We start from the raw sequence: 8,835 nt of genomic DNA on the forward strand, positions 1-8,835 counted from the left end.
AAAGATTCACTTGTACCCTTGCAAGATGAACCACAGAAGTGAACCCTCGAATCCCTCTCCCTCCCCCCTCTCCCCCCTCCCTCCCCCCCTGGTTTATGTTTCTATTTAGTGCCAATATCATACTCTTTTGGATAACATAGCCTGGTAGTATAATTTGAAAAGTCTGATAATGTGATACTTCCAAATTTTTTCTTTTTGGTTAACATTTCTTTGGCTAGTCATGCTCTTTTCTGGTTTAAAACAAAGTGTAGAAGTATTTTTTTTTCCTAGATCTATGAAATATGGCATTGATATTTTGATGGAGGTTGCCTTGAATCTGTAAATCACTTTTGGTATTATAGACATTTTAACAATGTTGATTCTGCTGATCCATAAGCATGATATATTTTTCCATTTGTTTGTGTCATTTGTATTACTTTCCTTAGTGTTTTGTAGTTCTATTTGTATAGATATTTTATCTTCTGTGTTATGTATATTCCTAAGTATTTTCTTTTTGGCTATTGTGACTGGTATTGAATCCTTGATTTGAATCTCAGGTTTGCTGTGACATGAAGGAATCTCTGCAGCTTCCAAGCATCTCAGTTGCTTTAGTTTGTCATTTCAAGTCATCTCCACCTCCATTCTACTTCAGTCACCACTCCATAGCCACACCCTAGAACTTGTGTATATTGATTTTATAACCAGAGACTTTGTTGAATTAATTTATCAATTTCAGGAATCTCCTCTTAGAATCTTTGGGACTTTCTAGATAGAACATCATACCATCAGTAAAAAGCTATAGTTTGCCATCTTCCTTTCCAATTTGGATACCCTTTGTTTCTTTTGTTTTGGCTGATTGCTCTGGTCAGGACTTCCAGCACTATGTAGACTGGAAGTGGTGATGGTGGATATCCAGTCTTGTGGATGCTTGCAACTTTATTCCATTAGTATGATGTTGGCTATGGGTTTGTCATATATGGCTTTTATAATTTGGGGAATATGTTCATTCTATGCCGAGTTTGTTGAGGGTTTTTATCATGAAAGCATGTGTAATGTTATCATTCTTTTGTCTGCATCTTTTGAGATGATCATACAGTCTTTGTTTTTATTTCTGTTTATGTGATAAATCATATTCATGGATTTATGTATGTTGAACCATCCTTGGGATATGGTGGGATATTTTTTGATATGCTGTTGAATTCAGATTGCTAGTATTTTATTGAAGATTTTTGGATCATATTCATAAGGAATATTAGTCTGTAATCTTTTTTGTTGTTGTGGCTTTTCTTGGTTTTTGTATCAAGGTGACACTGATGTCTTAGAATGAGTTGTGCAGGGCAGATTCCCTCCTTGATGTCATAGAATAATTTCTGCAATATGGTCATAGCCCTTTTTAGGTGTGGTAAAATTCAGCTGTTAATGACGTGATCTGGGGCCTTTTATGTGTGTGTAAACTGTTTCATTATGGCTTCAATCTTATTGCTTGATAGTGGTTTATACAGGATTTCTATTTATATTTCTTCCTGATTGAGTCTTGTGAGTTTGTGTGTTTCCAGGAATTTTTCCATTTCTTCTATGCTTTTGCATTTATGTGTGTAGAGATTTTCATAGTACTCACAGATATTATTTTGGATTTCTGTATTATCAGTTGTAATATTTCCTTTTTTTTTTTTTTTTGCAGTTTTTGGCTGGGGCTGCCACCTCCGGCATATGGGGCCAGCACCCTACTCCTTTGAGCCACAGGCGCCTCCCTAATATTTCCTTTTTCTTTTCTGATTGAGCTATTCAGGTTCCTTCTGTTCTATGCCTGGTTAATCTAGCAAGAAGTCTATTAATTATGTTTATCTTTTCAGAGAAGCAACTTTTTGTTTTATTGATCTTTTGTATTGATTTTTGTTTTCCATTTCCATTAGTTCTACTCTGTACTTAATAATTGACACAATGATAGTTTAACAGTAATGTATTTAATTTCCATGATTTTGTATAAAATTGAATTTTTCCCTTGGAATTGATTTTTGGTTTTATTCTGTTGTGGTCTGAAAAGATATGTGGTATGCTTTCTTTTTTTAATTTGTTGAGACATTGATATAATCTTTTGGAGAATTATTTTATGTGCTGATGAGAAGGATGCATATTCAGTAGTTTTTGGTAAAATATTCTTCAAATGTCTGTTAGTTCCACTTGTTCTAGTGTTCTGTTTAAGCCCAGAGTTTATTTATTTTCTGCTTAGATGATTTTTTTCAGTTCTGTCAGTGGGATATCAAAGTCCTTGGTAATAATGCTGTTGCTTTTTATTTGTTCGCTTGGATCTAGTAGGGTTTTCTTCATGCATCTGAGCGCTCCTGTGTTAAGTGTATAGGTATCTAGGATGGTTACATCTTCTTATTAAATTGTTCTCTTTATTGTTATATAATGACTATCTTTCTCTTTACTATTGTTGATTCAGAGTCAATTTTGTCTGATATGAGAATTACTACCCCTGCTTTCTTGTGATTTCCATCTGCATGGAATACTTTTTTCCATCCCTTCTCCAGTTTGTATGAGTCCTTGTGGGTTAGATGTGCTTCCTGGAGATTGCTGATAATTGGCTTGTTTCTTTTAATCCGTTCAATCAACCTATGTTTTTTGAATGGGCCATTAAGATTGTTCATGTTGATTGATAGAACTGATGTGTGTTTTTTTCATCTTGTTGGGTAGTATCTTACTGTTTTACTTTATCTATTGTGCTATTATTTTATATGAGGTCAAGACTCTAGTTTTGGGGTGGTTTTACACTGGTGGGTGTCTATTGTGCTGATCCATGTATACTAGAGTTGTGAGTATTTCCTTCAGGGCAGGTCTGGTCTTTCTAAATTCCCTCAGTGTTTGCATGCCTTGAAAAGTCTTTATTTCTTCTTCATATATGAAATTTAGTTTCACAAGATTCAAAATTCTAGGCTGGCAGTCTTTCTGTTTAAGAAGACTGAATGTGGGACCTCAATCTCTTCTGATTTGTAAAGAAGTCTCCAGTTAGCCTGATGGGTTTTTCTTTGTAAGTTATTTCATGTTTTTGACTCACAGCTTGCAGGAATTCCTCCTTTGTGTTGACTTTGGCCAGTCTGATGATTATGTGTCTTGGTGACTTCCTCTTTGCAATAATCTCTGAGATGTTTGTCAGTCTTGTAATTGGATGTCTAAATCTCTAGCTAGAGTGGGGAAGTTTTCCTTAACCTTAATTATTCCCTCAAATAGCTTTTCCAGCCATTGTGCATTTTCTTCTTTTCTCTCAGGGATGCCTTTGATTCTTATATTCGGCTGTTTTACGTAATTCCCTATTTTCTTAGGGGTTTGTTCATTCCTCTGCTCTTTATTTTCAAGAGACTGATTTAATTTAAAAGAGTTGTTTTCAAGCTCTGCTATATTGTTTCTTCTGACTGGTCTAGTGTATTTTAAAAACTTTCCACCATGTTTTATATTTCCTTAAATAAATTTTCATTCCCAGAAGTTTTAATTTTTAAAATTATGTTGATTATTTTAGTACATTTTTCTTTATTTCTAAAATCGTTTTTCTGTTTTCTTTGAGTTGGTTTTTCAGTTTCTCTTGAATTTCATTTAGTTTCCTTATATTCTGTACTTGGAGTTCTTTACTTTTCATTTCAAGATTTTCATTTTGGTTTGTATCAATTGCTAGTAAGCTTGTGTTCCCTTTTGGATGTGTTCTTTTGTTTTTATTTTTCATATTTTTGGAGTTCTTTTGTTGATTTCTTCTCATCTGAGTCAGATGTTACTTCTTAGTTTGTTGTTGTTGTTGTTGTTGTTGTTGTTGAGACAGAGTCTCACTATGCCACCCACTGTAGAGTGCTGTGCCGTCACATCTCACAGCAACCTCAAACACTTGGGCTTAAGTGATTCTCTTGCCTCAGTCTCCTAAATAGCAGGGACTACAGGCCCCTGCCACAATGCCCTGCTATTTTTGGTTCCAGTTATCATTGTTGTTTAGCAGGCCTGGGTCAGGCTCCAACCTGCCAGCCTCATTGTATGTGGCCAGTGCCCTATTCACTGAGCTACAGGCCTTGAGCCTTAGTTTTTGATTTCTTTCTTTCTTTTCTTTTTTTTTTGTTTAGATGGGCTTCCCTCCTCACCCTTATAAAGGGATTTCTGTAGCATATGTTGGGAAGGAATTTTGGCTTTGCTTGTGGTTGCTTTCATGGTGATCTAGGTTCTGGTTGGATGCCTTGGCTATAGATATCTTTGCTGTGGTGTGTTTTAGTTGCTAGTTGTTTGTAGGCTATAGCTGCATCAGCTGTATATGTGGGCAGAATCCCCATCTCTCTTTGACAAGGTACAATGGAGGTTTTTTGAAATCCTTTCTCTTTCCCATGCAACATGGGCTTTTTTAACAGTTTGAATTGTATTGAAAAGCTCAATTTCATCTCTGAGACAGTAGTGTTCATGGTAAGAACCAGCCACAGCCTTGATGACTGAAGCAGTAAATGCTATAATGGGATGAGTAAATTTATCTTCCTGTCACTAAGTTGTACTTGCTGGAAGGAATCTGCTACAGTATTGTTTGTGGGACTTATGACTGGCTCTAGTCCCTCAGGTGAAGCCCTTGAATGTTCCAGGTGGTGGGTGGCACCATGGAAGTTCATGGTGAATCCTTCTTCTTTGCAACAATAGAGGTGAGTTGGAGAATAGGTGAGGCTGTGATGGGTGAGCTTTCTCTCAACCTCCATAAAAGCTGGTAAAGTAGCTATTTTCACAGAGAATAAATGCCTGCCCCTAGCTTCTGGGGAAAGCTACCATAGAAGGGCTCCACTTAGCCTGAAGTTCTTGTGGAGGCAAGACCATTTGAGATTCAGAGTGTGGTTGTCAGGAGCAGGTTTCACTGTTTGCCCCTCTCCCCTGCTCCTCAGTCTCCCACTGGCATTTGCCAGCAGGAAGGAACTCAAATTAACTGAAGTCCTCCCAGTGGTACTGTTGACTGAGAATCTCCTTGTCCAGGATCCTGTCTCAGGCAGAGAGCATGCCCTTTCTTTGGTGGGAGGGGTGCTCTGTGGGAGAACTATGGCTGGGCTCCATGTTGTACTCTCTTTCCAGTCTTGCCTACATGGGCTCTCTTGTTTCCTGATATTAGTTAACAAATCTCCCTGTTGTGCTCCTGATCAAGTCCTGGCCTTTAGGCCTGTCCCTGGTCCCCAAACATCAATCCCTGACTGTGCCTGGGAGAAGGATGCTTGAGTTGCCTGTGCTCATGCAGTTTTGATGTCCCTCTGCTTTGGTGTGTACCCTGCTCTTATTGAGCATTCAGGTATGTAGTGCAGGGGAGGACTAGTGAGCAGGGAGCATGCAGTCTGAGCACGCCTTAGTTCTCTGCAGGTCTCTAAGAGGAAGTTTTGAGTCCACCTCTCTGTGGAAGCTCCAGTGTGGTGTAGACAGCAACAAGGAGAAAGAAGCAGCTCTTGAGAGTTTTGGCTCAGTTGTCTTCTTGGCAACCTTGGGAAGGGGATGGGAACGGGATTAAAAGAGCCTGAATGGAGGGAAAGTAGCACTCTGGTTACCTCTGTCCTTTTCCCTGGAAGGCAGCCTACCCAGGATGTCCAGGTTCTGAGGTCATGCAGCCCCTTCAAGATCCACCAACCTCCTGTGGCTCCTGCAGTGTGGGCTGGAGTTGGGAAATATTCATGTGGGAAGGAGCAGGATAAAATCTGAGTGAATGAAGTCCCTTGGGGAGGGCAAAGATGCATGGTGAGTAGAGAAGCAATATGGTCTGTGGTGATGGGATGTGCTCTAAGAGTGTGGCAGGCTGGTGTTTTCTTCTCAAAAAAAGTTCTCAGTTCACTGGTGGTAGCAGATGTTAGGCTCTTGAGGGTAGAAAGGCTGTCAAGCACCTTAAGAGTTGGTTGACAGATGTGAGGGAAGGATATACAAATTGCTTCACCTACCCTTTTTACTGAATTCCAAGCCTCTCAGGGGGTTGTTCTCAACTGATAATCTTGTTCCTTCTTGTTCTGTGCCAGAAGTTATTCCCATGGAATCTCTTGTAGGTTCTGGCACTTTTCCCTCAGAATTACACCTGCTCTAGGTTTGCTTGTTTTTATTTAAAACTTTTCCTTCTTTCTGAGGTGATCTGGCTGCTGGTTTCTCTGGTTCCCCCTTTACTTTGGACAATAAGAAGAAATGTCAATAGTTTTAATAATAATTAATGAACATTATAATACATTCATATACATATTCTAGTCCCTTTCTTCCTACAACTTATAAATCATAATATATGAGACAATTATCACATTTTCTGTGCTCCAGTTACCTTATTTTATTAAATTTGCAAGTATCCGAAGGCAAGATGCTCTCAGTGTTCATTTCTATAATATTTGATTCTCTAATTGCCAACATGGAAGGGAATTCATTAAAATGTCATTTCCAGGGTCATAAATATTATTGTATCAAAGTTTTAGGAAGGTCTATGTAAAAAGTCTATAGAGCAGCATCATTTTGAAATGTATGTGTTATGACTTCTTTATGTTTAAATAATAAATTAGTGTTTTGAGAAGTGATAGTACAAATAAGTACCAAATGGTAAAATAATATTTTTGTGGATCCTTCTTATTTGCATTATCCGCATCCGCAATCATTCATGTTTATCTCATTTTTTAAAAAAGTCACATCTTTAGATGCTAGAAAGAGAAAAGACAAGCATTTGCCTATGATAAGAATTCAGGTCACCTCCTCAGGCCAAATTTATGTGTACACATACCACTGGTCTACCTGCTTTAAGTGAATTTATGTTGTACTCAGCAGCAGGGAAGTTAGTTAATGGTTGCCCATTTATTTTAATACAAGGACTTGTCAGTTGATTGTCATCATGGTAATGTCTAAACAGAGACTGATAATTCACTAAGACTGATACTTCCAGGTATCAGTCCATTCTGTTGCCTGGGTCATGTAGCTATTTGGATCTAGTTGATACTGTGTTGCGTTGGAAACTATTCTGTCATGGTTCTACCATTTAGTAATGATTCTCTGGTAGGATCAATGAATACCTTATACCAAACATCTGATTCATTCATAAATGATCCATATGGTATACATTGTAATTTAAAAATATATATCCTGATACATATACAGTCCAATCACATTTTTGTTTTTTTCTACCAGTTTTGAATCCATTAAACTATTTATTTAAAAAGTACGTGTTGACATTTTGCTAGGAACCACACATTGTATTAAACCTTAGGGATTCAAAATAAGATAAGAGGTCAAGTTATATTCTAAGGTTAAATTCAACTTTTAAACTATATGGATTCAAAAATACAGAAAGGGACAGAGGAAGTCGCTGTTACCCAAGTAGGAATCTCCACTGCAGTCATGCCCCGGAACCTCCCAGATCCTTAGCGCTGTAAACCACTTCCCCTGCCGTGAAGTCAGAGAAGACCTTCAAGCAGCCCACCACACCTAGGAACCGAGAGTAGATGTCCAGCTTATCCGAGAGGAGTACCCTACCAAAGTCCCGGTGATGATAGAATGATATAAGGTTGAGAAGCAGCTTCCTATTCTGGATAAAACCAACTTTCTTTTACTTGATCATATCAACATGAGTGAATTTATCAAGATAATTAGAAGTCTCTTAAAGCTCAGTGCTAACCAAGCCTTCTTCCTGCTGGTGAATGAACACAGCATGGCGAGCGTCTCCATACCCAACTGCAAGGTATATGGATGAAGATGGGTTTCTGTACATGATGTACGACTTCTGGAACATGTTTGGGATGAGACTGGCAGTGTAAGATCAGAAAAATAATTCGATTCTAGAACTTTTTATACCCCTTTCAAGGAAAAAAAGGATGTTACCAACTGAAGTTGATGAGTTCACCTAATCATAGATTGTGAAAACAATAGTAGCTCCACCTTCTAGAGTTTTAGGAAGTTGTTTTTATAAAACTGAGCTCCAAATGAGCACATTCAGTTTCAGAAAACTATGTCACTTAACCCAGTCTATCTTGTTTTCAGATCTTAGAGGTTTAAAAATAAAATAATTTGCTTACAAAAAAATGAAGGGTCAAGTTGCATGTTTATCTATTGGCAGAGTTCACTAATGTACTAGAAAAAGCTAGAGCAAATGTGCTGATTTTCAGTTTTTTTTAAATTAAGTCATTTGTACATAGGTCATAAATACATTTATGCCATTATGGGATTCAATGTGTTGATCATTTGTACAAATTTGAGTGCTTACATCCTACTAATCAACGCAGCCTTCACCTCATTCACCCAATTACATTTGTATTCTACACCTGATAGAGCCAACTTTTACTTGCAATATGCTCCATAGATGTGGTCCCCCTACTAACCCTCCCTCTATTGACCCATTCCCCAGCCTTCCCTTCTCCCTCCTTCATCCTAGGCTATAGTTGTGTTTTGTTTTTCATATGCAAGTGTGAGTGATTATAATTTGGTTTCACAATAGTACTGAGTATATTGGATATATATTTTTTCCATTCCTGAGATACTTTACTAAGAACAATATTTTCCAGCACCATCCTTGTAAACATAAAAGAGGTAAAGTCTCCATTTTTTTTAATGCTGCATAGTATTCCATGGTATGCATATACCACAATTAATTAATCCTTTCATTGGTCGATGGGCACTTGGGCTTTTTCCATGACTTGGCAATTATGAATTGAGCTGCAATGAACAATCTGGTGCAAATGTCTTTATTGCCAAATGATTTTTGGTCCTTTGGATATACACCTAGAAGACGAATTGCAGGATCAAATGGCAGGTCTACATTTAGATCCCTGAGTGTTCTCCAAAATAGATAAACCTTCCAAAAGGAACATACTAGCTTCCATTCCAAAAGGAACATACTAGCTTTCATTCCCA

At 37.8% G+C, this 8,835-nt stretch overlaps 1 pseudogene; it reads left to right on the top strand.

Moving 5' to 3' along the window:
- The first annotated feature begins 4,598 nt into the window (after nucleotides 1-4,598).
- On the top strand, nucleotides 4,599-7,742 carry LOC100947507 (annotated as a pseudogene).
- Nucleotides 7,743-8,835: the final 1,093 nt, after the last annotated feature.

Source organism: Otolemur garnettii, unplaced genomic scaffold, assembly GCF_000181295.1.
Source record: "Otolemur garnettii isolate 467f Iridium unplaced genomic scaffold, OtoGar3 scaffold00157, whole genome shotgun sequence".
In the NCBI taxonomy this organism is placed as follows: Eukaryota; Metazoa; Chordata; class Mammalia; order Primates; family Galagidae; genus Otolemur; species Otolemur garnettii.